Consider the following 18,077-nt stretch of genomic DNA (forward strand, 5'->3'; position numbering starts at 1 on the left):
CAGAAGCGCTGCAGTTCTGCCTTTTGCCCACAAAAGGCTGCTGTGGCAACAGGTTTCAGAGGGGTAACCGTGTTAGTCTGTATTCACAAAAACAACAAGGATTCTGGTGGCAGCTTAAAAACTAAGAGATTTGTTTGGGCATAAACTTTCGTGGGTAAAAAACCCACTTCTTCAGATGCATGGAGTGAAAATTACAGATACAGGCATAAATATTTATTGGCACAGGAAGAAAAGGGAGTTACCTTACAAGTAGAGAACCAATGCTGAAGGCCAATTTAGTTAGGGTGGATGTTGTCCACTCCCAATAATTGATCAGCAGCGGTCAATACCAAGAGAGGGAAAATTGCTTTTGTAGTGAGCCAGCCACACCTAGTCCCTATTCAAGCCCAAACTGATGGCGTTAAGTTTGCAAATGAATTGTAGCTCAGTAGTTTCTCTTTGAAGTCTGTTTCTGAAGTTTTTTTGGTGAAGTATGGCTCCTTTTAAATCTGTTATTGAATGTCCAGGGAGACTGAAGTGTTCTCCTACTGCCTTTTGTGTGTTACCATTCCTGATGTCCGATTTGTGTCCATTTATTCTTTTACGTAGAGACTGTCCGGTTTGACAATGTACATGGCAGAGGGGCATTGCTGGCACATGATGGCGTATATCACATTAGTAGATGTGCAGGTGAATGAGTCCCTGATGGTGTCGCTGGTGTGGTTGGGTCCTGTGATGGTGTCGCTAGAGTAGGTATGGGGACAGAGAAGGCAACGGAGTTTGTTACAGGGATTGGTTCCTGGGTTAGTGTTTATGTGGTTTGGTGTGCAGTTGCTGGTGAGTATTTGCTTCAGGTCGGAGGGCTGTCTGTAAGTGAGGACTGGCCTGAATCCCAAGGTCTGTGAGAGTGAGGGATCGTTTTCCAGGATAGGTTGTAGATTATTGATGATGTGCTGGACAGGTTTTACCTGGGGGCTGTATGTGATGTCCAGTGGTGATCTGTTATTTTCCTTGTTGGTCCTGTTCTGTAGTAGGTGATTTCTGGGTACCCGTCTTGCTCTGTCAATCTGTTTCCTCACTTCCCCAGGTGGCTATTGTAGTTTTAAGAATGCTTGATAAAGATCTTGTAGCGTTTGTCTCTGTCTGAGGGATTGGAGCAAATGCAGTTGTGTCTTAAGGCTTGGCTGTAGACAATGGATCATCTGATGTGTCCTTCTGAGCTACAATTCATTTGCAAACTTAACATTGTTTGCAACCTCCACTGCCCCAGATGTTCGTAACTCTGAGGTTCTCTTGTACATGCATTAGCATGGCTCCGAGATCAGGACTCCCATTGTGCTGGGGGCTGCACAGACCTTGACTGAGATCAGCGTCCCCCATTGTGCTGGGTGCTGCACAGACTCACAATCTCTGCCCCAAAGCATGTCTAATTCAAACAGATACAGGTAGAATCATTTTTCTCAGTTTACAAATGGGGAAACTGAGGCACAGGGAGATTGTTCCTAAGGGATTTGAGTGCATGGTTCCCATCAGCACTCCATGAAACTCCCAATTCCAGGGACAAGCCCAATGTCCCCACAGGCAGCCTGTGTTAAGATGGGAAATTATCCCAAATTTCTTGAGGCCAAGCCCTGTGCCTTCGCCCTATGGCTGAACTCCCTGTCTGGGGCAGGGTTTGACAGTGGGATCCCAAAGGAGCCTGTGGGGACTGGGCCACTCAACCCCAACCACACCCAGAAGAGGCTGCAGGGTTCAATACATCCCCCTTACCCCCATCAGGAGCAGAGGAAAGACCTGCCCAAAGCTGCCCTTGCCAAGTGAGGCCTCTGCACCACAGGGGCTCTGCTCCCCCTCCTCCAGCTCACCTGCCTGAGAACCAGGGGACAGGAGAAAGGCCATAGGAAGCAGGACCAGGATCAAGAACTGCATTGTCAAAGCCAACCAGGGATGGGCATGGAGCCTCTGCTAGCCCCTGGGGGTTATATGGACCAGAACTGGGAGGGGGGCAGGGCCTGGGAATCACAGGGGCATGTACACTCCTGCCTGGAAATTCCTATCCTAGATGATCCAGGAGCAGAGATACCCATTGGGGAAGCCTCAGGTCACAGCCCCACCCACATTGTGTGTGTTGGGGGGGAGGTTCCTTTCTTGCTCGGGTGCACACTAGGCATGGCTGGGGATGTGGCTAACACTGCTCAGCCCTACTACAGGTGTAAGAAACACCCCTGAGCTTTTCTGCACCCAGATACCCAGACCAATCGATTTCAAGGCCTGGAGGGACCATTGTCCCTCCCCTGCACACTGCTCTGGGGTGGTAGGAAGGGACACCAGACTAGACCCACTTCCACCTCTTGGAACTTCCTGTGGCTGCAGGAAGCTCTGTGGTTGTTGCCTTCAGAGTCCAGCTCTGAAGGCAGCACAGAAGTGAGGGTGGAAATCCCATGACCTCCCTACAACAGGCTCCCAGAAAGGCTGTGTACTGGGTGCTGGGTATGACCCTGTTAACTGAGAAGCCCCAGGACTGAGAGAATCTCAGTGTCTGAGGAACTACTGAGGGATGTGGTCTAATCTCTGAGTCTGTGCTGGACCTGAACTGGAAAGTCTAGCTCAGCAAGAGAGAGTTGAGGGGTGCCCACTCAGTCAGGGGGGTTATTCTGGTATCCCAGAACATCAAGGGATAGTCTCAAGGGGGTCTCTGTGACTGAACTTGTTGGGAGGGTACCAGCTGGGGTGGAATTGGAATAGGGCCTTTCCCCTCTGAGGGGCATCAGCTTCAATACACAGCTTTCTATTTTATTTTATTTTTTGCCCCATCCTATAGGATTTAATAGAGAGAATCTGATTCCTGCTCCAGAATCCCATAGAATAGTCCAAAAAATCCCAGAGACACACAGGGGTTTTATCTCAACATGTACAAACTGCTTCCCCCACCCCCAGTCCATTCTGATACCAATCAATTCATAGCATTGTTCTAAGAGTAATGAAGATAATCTGCATTTCACAACCAAAGCCTAGTTAGCCAATGGCTGGTCTAGACAGGCAAAGAGCCAGCAAAATCGGTGTCTCCTTTAATGCTGGTTCTGCAGAATGTTCTGGATCCAGGGGATGAATTTGGAAAGTCTTGTGAACACACTTGGTTTGTAGAAATTCACAACATTGGAAGCAATGCCCTGGACTACTCCTACCAATGGGTCACCAGAATCACTCTGGGATTGAGAATAACCACAATTACGTCTTGAACATCTCTAGCACCACTTTTCATCTGTAGATCTGATAGTATCAGAGAAGAGAAGGTTTAAATATTGTACAAGAAATATCTTTTGTGTAAAGAAAACAGCGTTTCTTAAATTTTGGCAACTTCAGGAAAAATGTTTGCTGTGTTGAAGTGTTTCCTTTTTTGTCTGAGTTGCACTAGTAGGGTTGGGAAGCCTCTGGTAGAGTTGGGTTTGGGTTGGGCAGGATTTTAAATGGGTAGAATTTAAGATAGGTTGAGGTTGTGTTGGGTAGAATTGGGTAGGGTTTGAATTGGATGAATGTGGGTAGGGATGAGTCTGGACAGAATTTAGTACGATGGGGTAATGTTGGGTAGAGATGGATAGGACAGTAGTTATATTAAGTAGAGATTAGGTAGTGTTGGGTAGACTTGGAGTTGGGGAGAGTTGTGCAGGACAGGAGTTAAATGTGATACAGTTTAGTTAGGATTGTGTTGCATGTGGTTTGAGTTTGAGGAAGAGTTGGGTACAGTAGTGCTGGGTATTGTTTGACCTTTAGCTCGCATTAGGTTGGGCTGTGTTGAGTTGGAGTAGGATTGGTAGGGTTGTGTTAAGTGGGGTCTGAGTTTGGGTAAGTTTGGAAAGAGTTTTATAGAGTGGGGTTTGAATGTGGGGTAGAGTTGGTAGGATTGTATTGGCCAGGATTTGAGTTTTGGGTAGGGATGGTAGGTTTGTGTTGGCGGGTGGGGGGTTGAGTTTGAGATAGAGTTGATTAGGGTGGGTTTTGAGATTGGAGTAGAGTTGGTACAGTTGTGTTGTCCATAGCTTGAGTTACGATAGAACTGATAGGGTTGTGTTGGGGAATGAATTTGGGGAAGGGTTGGGTAGGGTTGTATTGAGTGGGATTTGACTTTGGGGTAGAATTAGTAGGGTTATGATGGCCAGCGTTTGTTTGGAGTGAGTTTGGGTAGGGTTCGGGTGGGGGTTGAGATTAAGGTAGAGGTGGTACGATTGTGCTGGGTGGGGTTTGAGATGAAGGAACCTCAATAACCAGGTGTAATAAAGGATCTTGGTCAAGCTAGTTGGAGCTGTGCTGAGCTGGTCTCACAATCGCCTCACCCTCTGGGCCAATCTGCATCAACACCCTGTCTCCCGAGCTGGGCTAGGTTGGTAGGGGATCACTACACACTTAGATACTTAGCCCTGGAAAGTATCTCCCCATTTCCTCCCAGTAGTGGCCTCCTGGAACCAAGGAGCCTCCAGGTCAGCAGGATATTTATCCGATAAGGTAATTTCTCAAAGCCAGGCTTCCCCCACACAGCATCACTGGGCGGTTGTATCAGCTCACACATGTTCTTAATGACCTCCAGGTCCACCTCACAGACCATGTCAGTTCTTCAGTTCCAGCCAGTCCGACCCCACCCAGCCACCCTGCAAGTGGATCCTGGCCTCACCCTAGTCTTGGTCTTTGGCAGAGGGGATGAGCCACACCCAGTTATTCCGCACTGCGCTGTGTGACAGCTGCCATAGACAGGAGGGAAAAGAGGAAAATGGAGGTGTGTCTAGTGCATGAGTGCGAGGTCATGGAGGTGGAGTGATGGGATGGGGGTGGTACATTCAGCAGCATGATAACACTGTTAAGGGTCTTCTTGTCATATTGCAGGTGGGGGACCTGGCAGCGCGCGGGGATTTTCTGTTGGCTCCGTTCTGGTTTACTAATGTTATGTGCTCCCAGAGTGACAGTGATCTCGCTGAAAAAGCAAAAAATTATACATGGGGCATCAGGGGCAGGAGTGTATGTGAGGTGGGGGTGAGAACATGTAGGTCTCACTCATGGACAGTGAGTTAGGGCAACCTGGGCGTCTTAGGCCAAGATCTTGGACTCAGCTGCTGGCCTGGAGAATGTATCCACCACTGTACACAATGCCAGTTGCGATCCAGCCCAGGGCTGGGGACTGGCTAGCTCGGGAGGGTGGGGGCTGGGAAATAGGAAAGGGGCCTTTCCCCTCTAGGGGGTGTCAGCTGCAGCACAAACACCTGCCCAGAGACGTTGGCCTCCCAGCCTATGACAGCACCAGCCACTTTTGCTGTTCCCTGAGCTCCTTCACTCCCTGTTCTTCTCCCAGCCCCTAGGTCCCAGCTCCCCTGCACCCCGGTGACCCCGTTCCCAGATAGATCCACACAAGGGTATATAACCAGCTCCCCAGAGCCCTGCAGAGCTGTCCTAGGGTTGTGAGCCCCTCCCTGCCCCAATCTGGGCAATGGGCCAGACCAGCTGGGTCAACGGCCATAGCTCCCTTGACTTACCCAGTGCTGGATCTGGACCATGGTTTGCAGTGGTCAGGGCTGGTGCAACCACTTAGGCGACCTAGGCGGTCTCCTAGGATTTGGGGGGTGGCATTTTCTTCGGCAGCGACTGCGACAGCCGGATCTTCAGCCGCCCCAGTCGCGACCAGCATTTAGGTGGAGGGAGCTGGGGCAGGGGAGTGCGGGGAGGGCCGCCTGCAGCAAGTGGGGGTGGGGGCATGCAGGGGAACTCCCTGCCCCAGCTCACCCCTGCCCCACCTCCTCCCTGATCACACTGTGTCTGCTTCACTTCTCCTGCCTCCCAGGCTTGCGGCGCCTAAGCTGATTGGCACTGCAAGCCTGGGAGGTGGGAGAAGTGAAGCAGCCACGGCGTGCTCAGGGAGGAGGCAGGGCAGGGGTGAACTGGGGTTGGGGGGGTGCCTCAAATCAGAGGGGGCGAGCTGCCACGAGGGGTGGGGGCTCAGGGCGGGGGCTCGGAGACGGGGAAGGGTGCAAGGTGGAAGTTTTGCCTAGGGAGCGAAACATCCTTGCACCGGCCCTGGCAGAGGTCCCTAGAGACATGCTGACACCTCCTGAGCAGATCCCCTGGGCTCTGTTCTCCCAGCCTGTTGTACTAACTGCTCCTTCCCTGCAACCTACGACAGCGCCAGAGCTCCCGGCTCCCCCATCACCTGCTAACCCTGGACTGCCCCGACATCCCCAGCACAGAGGCGCTTACTCTCCCTTGCCATGAGCAGCTGTCAGCACCAAGTTTGGCTTCACCAGGAACCATCCGCATTTCTTAGTATATTTTCCATGTTGTATTTTCAGATAGGCCATATAGCATCTGGAATGGACCTTGGCTTCCCGGCTCCTGGTGATCTCACCTGTGGGGGAGACCAGGTTTTACAAAGAGCCCCATCGTCTCCCTGGGCCGGGTGGGGACCGAGCTCCCCGTCCCAAAGGGGAGTCCCCACAACCTCAACCCACCCCTGTGATGCTCTCCTTGGGGGATCCCTGTGCCTGGAACCCTGTCCCCTGCTCAGCTCTCCCCCAGGCTGGACACCCCAGGAGACTGGAGGATAAATCTAAAGCTCTGACCTCCCTGGGTGGAGAATCGTTGCCAAATGCACTGGGAGTTGGTCAGTAATTGCACTGCCTTAACTTAACGGCTTTGGGGGTGAGGTCACCCCACATTAAGCCAGGCAGCCTCCAGACAGGCACTGACAGATCCCTTGTGGACACTTCTCCTTCTCCATCAGCCAACGGTGACCAGCCAGGGCTGTGCCAAGACCGATCCATGAAATGTTTGGTCCTATGGGAAACTGTGGTTTTTACTAATGGTATTTGTTCTCAGAAAGCCTCTTCTCGAACTTGCCTGAATTATTGTGGGGAAACTGATTCTTTCCTTCCAGTTGCGAATAATATACAGGTGAACATTTTCAGGTTTTGGTCACTGTAAAAGAAACACTTTTGGCATTTTTCTCAAGGAAAAAAAAACATTTTGTGATCAGCTGTGAAGAAGTCTCCACCCAGGTGGGTGGGTGTTTTTGGAAAATCCCAACTTTAACAAATTGTACTTAGACCAAGATAAGGGCCCCCCCATTGTGACAGGCACTGCACTTACCCACAAACCCTGCCCCTACCAGCATCCAGACCTAGGCAGAATCATGCTTCACATTGTACTGATGGGGAAACTGAGGCCCAGGGAGAATCTATGTAAACCTGCCTAAGGGATTTGGATGCCCATCAGTGATTCTATGGAAGTCTCTGTCCACAGAGATCCTGGGCAGAGCTGGGAACTGGTCCCAGATTTCTTAGGTCCTAGCCCTGTGCCTTAGTTGGCCTTAGCTGGCCTCCCTGTCTGGGGCACAGACTGGCAGAAGGGACCCAAAGGAACCTATGGGGGCTGGGTCACCCAATCCCTTGGGCTGGTCTGAGAGCCTCAGCTGCATTCAGGGTTGGATTTGTACTTTGGGCACCCCTAGGAGCAGGGATTGGGAACCCCCGCGCACACACCACTGCAGGTGGTAGAGGTTCCCCCACCACTTTGAACCACAGACCCCCCACCACCCAGTGCCCCTCACACAGCCCCACCACAACTTCCCAGTCCCCCACACAGACTCCCCAGGGTCCAGCGCCCAGCGCCCCCCCATCCCTTACTGCCCAGCGCCCCCCCATCCCTCACTGCCCAGAGACCCCCCACAATCTGCCCCAGAAACCCCCTCTCTCAAGCACTCCGTGGCCCCTCTGGGAGATAACTGTCTCAGCTGGGCTGTGTGTGTCTTCCCCTCAGCCCCACTCCTGCTCTCTAGAGTGACTCGGGCAGATGCCTAATGTGCTTAATGGGAAATCCAGCCCTGGCTGCACTCAGCGTAACATCTGGGGAAATGAAAGCAGTAAATGGTCAAGGATAGTTAAGGCATCGGTGCTAAACAGATGGGGGGGCGGCATGTTTCCATTTCATACTTCGTCACTCCATCTTAGTCTGTAGCGTGACCAAAGAGAAAATTGTTTTGGCGACCGAAAACTTACAAACTGTCAGCTGAAACGTGCCGAAAGGTGGGGGAAATGGCCAGTTTGCCAAGAAAAATGCTAAAATGTTTAAGGCGAGGAGACACTTTCTGGGAATTTTTTCATTATCTAGAAAACCCGATTTTCTGTACAAAAACAGTTTGGAGGGGCAGCTTGGCAGCAGCCCTCACCTGTCACTGGGGGTTGAAGGAGAAGGTGAAACATCATCAGAGGACGTGTCTGTGGCATTCTGGGTGCAACTGGCCCCCAAAGCTGTTAACTCAAGGCAGTGTGGTTACTGACCTGCTCCCAGTGTATTTGGCACTGATTCTCCACCCAGGGAGATGAGAGCTTTAGATTTACTCCAGGGGTGTCCAGTGTGGGGGAGAGCTCAGCAAGGGACACAGTTCCTGGTACAAGAATTCCCCGGGGAGAGCATCACAGGGGGAGGCTTGAGGCTGTGGGGACTCCCCTTTGGGATGAGTAGATTGATCTCAGCCTGGCCCAGGGAGACAATGGGCCTCTTTATATGAATCTGTCCTCACCCGCAGGTGAGATCGTTGGGGGCCGGGAAGCCCAGCCCCATTCCAGACCCTACATGGCCTATCTGTCTCTATGGTGTGGACACAAGAGCTCCTTCTGCCGAGGGTTCCTGGTGTCGGAGAACTTCGTGCTGATGGCTGCTCACTGCAATGGAGAGTAAGCGCCTCTGTGCTAGGGATGTCGGGGCAGGTCGGGGTTAGCAGGTGATGGGGGAGCTGGGAGCTCTGGTGCCGTTGTAGGTTGCAGGGAAAGAGCAGTGAGTGCGACAGGCTGGGAGAGCAGAGCCCAGAGGTCTGATTTGCTCAGGGGGTGTCGGCATGTGTCTAGGGGCCTCTGCAAACCATGGTCCAGCACCAGTGCTGGGTAAATCAGTGGAGCTATGCTTGATTGACACCAGCTAGGGGTCTGGCCCCATTGATTCCAGTGGAGCTCCATCCCATTGCACCAGCTTTGGATGTGGCCCATTGTCCTAACCTGGGCATGGAGGGGCTCACAGGGATCTGGTCTAGGAGGAGCTGTGTATAGACCCCTGTCTGGATCTAACTGGGGAGAGGTCACCGGGCTGCAGGGGAGCTAAGACCCAGGGGCCAGGAGGACAATGGGGAGTGAAGGAACTCAGGGAAAAAGCACAAGGGGTGGTAGAGACACTGGCTGGGACCCCAACACCACTGGGCAGGGGCTCTATGCTGCAACCGACACCCCCTAGAGAGAAAGGACCCTATGTCCCACTGCCTGCCCCAGTGAGCCAGCCAGTCATAGACTCATAGACTCATAGACTCGTAGGTCAGAAGGGACCAACATGATCATCTAGTCTGACCTCCTGCACAAAGCAGGCCACAGAACCCTACCCATCCACTTTTATAACAACCCCCTACAATGACTGGTTTATTGAAGTCTCAGAATTGTGGTTTGAAGACCTCAAGCTGCAGAGAATCCACCAGCAAGTGACCCATGCCCCACGCTGCAGACGAAGGCGAAAAACCTCCAGGGCCCCTGCCAATCCGTCCTGGAGGAAAATTCTTCCGACCCAAATATGGCGATCAGCTAACCCTGAGCATGTGGGCAAGACTCACCAGCCAGCACCCAGGAAAGATTCTCTGCAGTAACTCAGATCCCATCCCAATCCAACTCCCCTCATAGACCATTGAGCAGAACTTATCTGCTGATAATCCAAGATCAATTGCCCAAATTAACTATCCCATCATATCATCCCTCCATTACTTATCAAGCTATCTTTTAAAGCAGATAAGTCTTTTGCCCCCACTACTGTCCTCTCCGAAGGCTGTCCGAACTTCACTCCCCTAATGGTTAGAAACCTTCGTCTAATTCAAGTCTAAACTTCCCAATATCAGTTTGTACCCATTTGTCCTTGTGCCGCATTAGTGCTAAGCTTAAATTCTACTCCCTCCTAACGTTAATCCCTGATAATATTTATATAGAGCAAGCATATCCCCTCGCAGCCTCTTTTGGCCAGGCTAAAACAGCCAAGCTCTGGAGTCTCCTTTCATAAGGCAGTTTTCCATTTCCTCGGATCATCCTAGTAGCCCGTCTCTGCACCTGAGATCAGATCAGACCAGCCATGTGTCTAGGGGGTATGTACATTATTTAAGGCTATAAGCTGATTCCTAGATCTCTTCCTGAGAGCCCCAAAATAAGTATTTCACGAGTCAGACACACATGGACCCATCCCCACCTCATGTGCGCTGTTGCCTCTAATGCACCGTTGTTCCTCTTGGCTTTACAGCATATCACTGTCAGGCTGGGAACCCACAGCCTTGGGAATTGGGAACACAATGAACAGAGGATCCCTGTCGGTCGCCCAATCCCCCCCCGCAATACAATAAAGTGACCACTAACAATAATATCATGCTGCTGCAGTACCGCCCCAACTCATCACTCCACTCCCGGTGACCCACACTGCTGCAGGTACCGCCCGTCCAATCACCCACCCCAGTGACCTCACCTGCTGCAGGTACCGCCCCAACCCATCACCCCACCCCCAGTGACCTCACACTGCTGCAGGTACCGCCCCCAACCCATCACCCTACTCCCAAGTGACCTCACACTGCTACAGGTACCCCCCAACCCTCACCCTCCCCCAGTGACCTCACCACTGCTGCAGGCACCATCCCCATCCACACACCCCACCCCAGTGACCTCACACTGCTGCAGGCACCACCTCCATCCCATCACCCCACCCGAGTGACCTCACACTGCTGCAGGTACCGCCCGCCCATCACCCAACCCCCAGTGCCTCACACTGCTGCAGGTACCGCCCGTCCCTCCACCCCACCCCATGTGACCTCACAACGCCTACAGGTACCGCCCCCAACCCATCACCCTACCCCCAGTGACCTCACCTGCTGCAGGTACTGCCCCCAACCCATTCATCCCACCCCACGTGACCTCACACTGCTGCAGGTACCGGCCCGTCCCATCACCCCACCCCAGTGACCTCACCCTGCTGCAGGTACCGCCCCCAACCAATCATCCCACCCCAGTGACCTCACACAGCTGCAGGTACCAGCCCATCTCATCATCCCACCCCCAGTGACCTCACACTGCTGCAGGTACCGCCCCAACTCATCCTCGCTCCCCGGTGACCTCACACTGCTGCAGGTACCGGCCCGTCCCATCACCCCGCCCCCAGGACCTCACACTGCCTGCAGGTACCGCCCCCATCCCATCACCCGCCCCCCAGTGACTCACACTGCTGAGGTACCGCCCCCAACTCATCCAGCTCCGCTGCCGGTGACCTCCACCACTGCCTGCAGGTACCGCCCGTCCCATCACCCGCCCCCAGTGACCTCACACTCTGCAGGTAACCGCCCCCCATCCCATCACCCGCCCCCAGTGACCTCACACTGCTGCAGGTACCGCCCCCAACCCATCACCCCACTCCCAGTGACCTCACACTGCAGCAGGCACCACCCCCATCCCATCACCCCACCCCCAGTGACCTCACACTGCTGCAGGCACCACCCCCATCCCATCACCCTACCCCCAGTGACCTCACACTGCAGCAGGCACCACCCCCATCCCATCATGCCGCCCCCAGTGAACTCAGGGCCTTGCATTGGCTCTAATTTCCCTCTTCTTGGATTGGGACGTCTCTGCCCATCATCGTCTCTGACCTGTGTATTGACCCTGGTCCTTGTGTCCTCTGTTCTTTGTAGCTGGGGCGCAAAGTACAGCTCAATGGATATGTCAGGGGCATCCCCTTGCCCCTGCCCCATCAGCGAATGCGTCCAGGAACCGTGTGCAGCGTCGCTGGCTGGGGCCGGACTAGTGCACACAATCAGCTGACCTCAGCCACGCTCCAGGAGACGGACGTGGTGGTGATGCAGGATGCTGAGTGTCCAAGGGATCCTGATGGCATATACCATAACTATAATGCCTCCACCATGATGTGTGGGGGGAACCCGGAATAGGGCAAAAGTTCTTTCCAGGTAAATCTCCTGCCTTCAAGCTCCCTTGACAAATTGTTATTATTTATGAGCCTGTTGGTGTTGCAATCGGGCTGCAGACTGCAGGTCAGAGATCAGTCCCTGCTACGCTCGGTGCTGTACAAATGAATGGGAAAATAGCTGGTCTTCTCCCAGAGGAGGCAGAGACCAGGTGGTTGCCTGGGATGGAAGGGTGTGATGCTGAGACTGGCTGGGCTTGCGGGGGGTGCTGCTGAGACCTGTTAATTAACTGTCTCTTGTTCTGTTTCGCACGGTGACTCTGGGGGGCCCCTGGCATGCCAGGAAAAAGCCCAGGGCATCGTCTCTTGGGGATCCGAGGATGGGACTCCCCCAGCAGTGTACATAAGAGTCTCCACCTACATCCCCTGGATATGGGCTACGATGAGGAGGCTGCAGCCCTGAGCCATGCTGGGAATCGCTGCAGGGGCTGGAGCTGCGCTGCTCCTGTCCTTAGGGGAGACCCAGATATAGGACCTGCTTTGCAGAGGGGCTGAGTCCCCCCAGGCTGATCTCCCCCACTCCAGACATAGCTTCTATCAGGTAGTGCCCAACCCATGAGCATCAAGGCAGGGAGCCTCGGGGAGTTAGGAGTCATGTTCAATTCCAACTCCCTCAGCTCCCTTGGCAATCCCAACCCAGGTCCTTAGGCAGCGTCTTTGCTAGGGAATCAGCTGGTTTGTTTCCCTTGGGGTAATGGACATGAGCCCAATCCTGGGGCAGACCCGGCTGTTTGTAGCTCTCCTCCATGTCAGCAGGTTGAGTGGCTGTTTATGAGAGATACTTGTCATTACCTGACCTGCTAACTCCTGTTAAAACTGCAGCCTGCCCTGTCCTCACTGGGCCTTTTCCATATGCTATTTCCCCCAGGGTAGCCGCTGTCCCTTCCAAAGACACCTGTTCCCAGCGCCGACAAGGGGAGAGGGAGTTTGTTCATGGGAAGGGAAATTAGGAAATTATGCACTGAACTGATTTCAGCTGAAATGACAACTCTGAGCGCCTCCCTCTAACCTCCCCTGCCCTGCCCTGCCCTGCCTCAGGGCCTGGTGCATTTCGCTCACTGCCTCTTACCCAGCAATGAATAAAAATGAAGTTGCAAACAATGAAGTGGTGCCTTCCTGGGAATTGAATGAACGCCCCCAGCCTTGGACTCCCAGCTAGCTTGTACCTAGCAGAGGTAACCAGGGTTTGGGGCCTCGTGAGGAATTCACCCCCTGGGTTTGAGTAGTTCAAGCCGGATCTGCTGGAAAGACAAGGGAAATCACTGGTGAAAAAGCAAATCACTGTGTGTGTTGTCGGCTCTCCTGGCTCTGGTATCCCACCTCTGACACCTGGGCCAGCTCCCTGCGAACAGGAGTGCACTTTAGGCCCCTGGAGGAGAACTCAGGACCAGGGTATCCTTAGTTCCCATGTACGTCATTCCTCTTCCACTCTGCACCTGTCTGGAGACAGAGGGGTCACAAACAGCAGGCAGACAAGTCCCCTCCTTCAAATATCTCAGCCCAGATGTCAAGGCCTGATCTCAAAGAGCCTCTGTGTGTGTCCCCCAGCCCGACTGACTCTAATCAAGGGGTATTGAGGCAGAGGGGAAACTCCATTGCTGTTTGCACCAGCTCCCCTGCAAAGAAAATATATATCAAACTTAGCCCAGTGCAGCAGGGATCCACAGACCGGACGCAGATTTGATGCTCTGGGAAAAGAGGTCTCAGACTGGAACAGACAGGAAAAAAACCCCAAGTGACACTTTAAAATTTTCACCTAAATGTCACCCTACACTGGGGGGAAAGAATCAGTTTCACCACAATAATTTAGACAGGTTTGAGATGAGGCTTTCTGAGAAAAAGTTAAGTTTGTAAAAAGTTTGGCAGGTCAGTGTGGCTGCTCACTGTGGGCTGATGGAGAAGATGCATCCACAAGGGAGCTGCCTGTGCCCTTCCAGGAGCTCCCTGACCTAATCTGGGGTGACTTCGGCCCCCAAAGCTGTTAACCCCAGGCAGTGCGATTACTGACCCACTCCTGGTTCTTTCCATGGTGGCCAAGCTTAGGATGTCAATGCTCCAAACTTTGATTGTTGGTAGCTTTTTGGATTTCCATTTTTGTGGGACTCGTCTGTTCACCACTGTTAGTGCTCTGCTTAGCCACAGTCTTTCAGATTTATTCTGCTTCCAATTAACACTCGTTAGGTTGAAAATTACAGCTTTAATTTTATTTGATAGGAAAAAATTTACTCTCCAATTGAGTTCCACCCAAAGCTTATGTGTCTAAGTGCCTTCCCTGAGCATATGTAGGGCCGGCTCCAGGCCACAGCGCGCCAAGCGCGTGCTTGGAGCGGCATGCCGCGGGGGGCGCTCTGGCGGTTGCTGGAAGGGGGGCAGGCAGCTCCGGTGGACCTACTGCAGGTGTTTCTGTGGACAGTCCACTGCTCCCACGGCTCTGGTGGACCTCCCGCAGACACACCTGCGGCAGCTCCACCGGAGCCGCGGGACCAGCTGACCGCAGAAACGCCTGCGGGAGGTCCACGGAGCTGCGGGACCGGCGAGCAGCAGAGCGCCCCCTGCAGTGTGCCACCGTGCTTGGGGCGGCGAAATTGCTAGAGCCGGCCCTGAGCATATGGGATAAGTCAGCACCTGCTGAATCACATAACCAATATTTGTCTGACTCAGCAGCATCTGGGTTGAACAGTGGAAGGAAGATCCGGGACCTCCTGCATATGATTCCTGTGGAATTAATCTTAAATGTAGCTTCAAGTGAAGGCATCAGGGCTAAACAGATGGAGGACGGCATGTTTCCATTGCATACCTTGCCACTCCTTAATCTCCAGCATGACCAAAGAGAAAATTGTTTTGGCGACCAAAAACTTACAAACTATCAGCTGAGAAGTGTCGAAAGGTGGGGGAAATGATCAGTTTGCCAAGAAAAATGCTGAAATGTTTGAGGCGAGGAGACGCTTTCTGGGAGATTTTTCATGATCTAGAAAACCCAATTTTCTGTACACAAAGAGTTGCGGGGACAGCTTGGGAGCAGTCCTCACTTGTCACTGTGGGTTGATGGAGAAGATGAAATATCAACAGGGCATGTGTCAGTGGTGTTCTGGGTGCTACTGGCCCCCAAAGCCGTTACCCACTCCTGGTGCATTTGGCACTGATTGTCCACCCAGGAAGAAGAGAACTTTAGATTTACCCTCTGGCCCCATGGGGAGTCCAGTGTAGGGGAGAGCTCAGCACAGGGCAAAGTTCCTGGTACAGGAATCTCCCAAGGGGAGCATCACATAAGGCCTGAAGAAGAGCTCTGTGTAGGTTTGAAAGCTTGTCTCTCTCACCAATAAAATTGGCCCAATAAAAGATATTCCGTCACAGACCTTGCCTCCTATTGATCAGATTACAACTTTGGTTGATGTTATATCCTTATAATTCTGGAAAGCATTTGACTTGGTACTGCACATGCTGTTTAAAAACTTAAATGATATTAGATTACCATGGCACAGATGACATGGATTAAAAACTGGCTAAATGAGAGGTGTCAGGATATAATTGTAAATGGGGAATCATCATCAAATTGGTGTGTTTCTTGTGGGGTCAGGCATCGGTCCTTGTCCTATGCAATTTTACCATTTTTATCAATGCCCTGGAAGAAAACATGAAATCATCACTGATATGTTTGCAGCTGATTCAGAGATTGGGGGAGTGATAAACAATGAGACAAAAGAGCACCGACACAGAGTGATCTGGAGTGTTTGGTAAACTGGATGCAAGCAAACATTACACTTTTTAACATGGCTAAATGTCAGTATATACATCCAAGACAAAAGCATGTCAGCCATATCTACAGAATGGGGACTCTATCCTAGGAAGCAGCGACTCTTCAGAAGATTTATGGGTCAGGATGGATAAGTAGCTGAACATGAGCTCCCAGTGTGATGCTGTGGCCAAAATGGCTAATGCGATCCTGGGATGCATAAACAGGAATTTCAAGTAGGAGTATAGAGTTATTTTACCTCTGAATTTGACACTGATGCAACTCATGCTGGAATCCTGTATCCAGACCTGGTGCCCACAATTAAAGAAATATTTTGATAAATTGGAGAGGGGTCTGAGAAGAGCCATGAGAATGATCAAAGGATTAGAAAACTTGCCTTACAGTGATAGACTCAAAGAGCTCAGTCTGTTTAGCTTAACAAAGAGAAAGCTATTAGTTCACATGATCACAATCTAGACATAACTACGCAGTGAACAAAGATTTAATAATGGGCTCTTCAATCTTCCAGAGAAAGGTCTAACACAATCCAAAGGCTGGAAGCTAAAGCTAGACAAATTCACACTGGAAATAAGGTGTAAATTTTTAACAGGGAGGCTAATTAACCATTGGAATGACTGGCCAAGAATCATGGTTGATTCTTAATCACTGACAATTTTAATATGAAGACTGGATGTTTTTTTCTAAATGATTCATTCTGGGAATAATTGTGGGGCAGTTCTCTGGGCAGTGTTACACAGGAGGTCAGAGTAGTTGATCACCCTGTCCCTCCAGGCCTTGGAATCTATGAATATAGGTGCAGGGATGGATGGACGGATGGATGTGTGTGGGGATGCATGGATGTACAGATGGCTGGCATGGCTGGCTGACTGGATAGGTAGGGATGGATTCAAGGATGGATGGATGGATAGGCAGGGATGATGTCATAACCATACAGCTAAGGGTAGCCTAAAATTCCTCCATCACCTGTAAGGGGTTAAGAAGCTCAAATAACTTGGTTGGGACCTGACCAAAAAGATCAATGGGGAAAGAAGATACTTTCAAATCTGGGGGTGGGGGGCGAAGGCGGAAGGTTTGTTTGTGCTCTTTATTTGTGTGTTCTCTCCTGGGACTGAGAGGGGCCCCCAGGCAGAAATCCTTCTCCTCCAAACAATCCTGAAAAGAGTCTCTAATAAGTAAGTAAAGCCAGGCAAGGTGTGTTAGGTTACCTTTTGTTTTAGCTTGTGATTTTTCCCTGTGCTGCAGGGAGGTTTATTCCTGTTTTTTTGTTTGTTTTTTTTTTGTTTTTTTGTAGCTTTGAAATGAAGCCTAGAGGGAGTTCCTCTGTGTTTTTGAATCTTTTGTTACCCTGTAAAGTTATCTTCCATCCCGATTTTACAGAGGTGGTTCTTTCGCTTTTTTTTCTTTTAAATAAAATTATTCTTTTAAGAACCTGATTGATTTTCAGTGTCCTAAAGACCCAGGGGGATTGATCTGTGCTCACTTTGTAGCTAATTGGTTAGGATATTATTCTCCAGCCTCCCCAGGAAAAGGAGTGTAGGGGTTTGGGGGATATTTTGGGGGAGATAGGGCTCCAAGTGGCCCTCCCTGAAAGTTTGTTTAAATCATTTGGTGGTGGCAGCAATGCCAAGGGCAAGAAAAGGAATTTGTGCCTTGGGGAAGTTTTTAACCTAAACTGGTAGAATATAAGCTTAGGGGGTCTTTCATGCGGTCCCCACATCTGTACCCCAGAGTTCAGAGTGGGGAGGGAACCCTGATAGATGGATAGACAGATCAAGGGATAGATGGATGGATGTGTGACGGGTTGGATCACAGAACCCCCTTGGGAGCTGCTAACTGATGTACCAAGACTACTTCTTCCCCTGCCTTCCCCGCCTACTTGGGACTCCAGAAGCCTGCCTGGTTGTACCAGACACACTTGTGGGCTACAAACACAGACCCAGGTCTGAACCACGTCCCACAAACTGGAGGCTTAACTGAAAGCAGCTTAAGAAGTGTTCCTGTCTCTAACACTCAGATGCCCAACTCCCAATGGGGTCCAAACCCCAAATAAATCCGTTTTACCCTGTATAAAGCTTATGCAGGGTAAACTCATAAACTGTTCACCCTCTAGAACACTGATAGAGAGATATGCACAGCTGTTTGCCTCCCCACAGGTATTAATATGTACTGTGGGTTAATTAGTAAGTAAAAAGTGATTTTATTAAATACAAAAGGTAGGATTTAAGTGGTTCCAAGTGATAACACACAGAACAAAGTGAATTATCAAGCACAATAAAATAAAACACGAAAATCTGAGCCTAATACAGTAAGAAGCTGAATACAG

At 51.3% G+C, this 18,077-nt stretch overlaps 2 pseudogenes; one reads left to right on the top strand and one right to left on the bottom strand.

The window, feature by feature from the left end:
* Positions 1 to 3,047: 3,047 nt before the first annotated feature.
* Positions 3,048 to 7,129, bottom strand: LOC116830792 (cathepsin G-like; annotated as a pseudogene).
* Positions 7,130 to 7,806: 677 nt separating this feature from the next.
* LOC116830791 (granzyme H-like) lies at positions 7,807 to 12,403 on the top strand (annotated as a pseudogene).
* The last annotated feature ends 5,674 nt before the right edge of the window (positions 12,404 to 18,077 follow it).

The sequence above is a fragment of the Chelonoidis abingdonii genome, chromosome 14, assembly GCF_003597395.2.
Source record: "Chelonoidis abingdonii isolate Lonesome George chromosome 14, CheloAbing_2.0, whole genome shotgun sequence".
NCBI classification, from domain to species: Eukaryota; Metazoa; Chordata; order Testudines; family Testudinidae; genus Chelonoidis; species Chelonoidis abingdonii.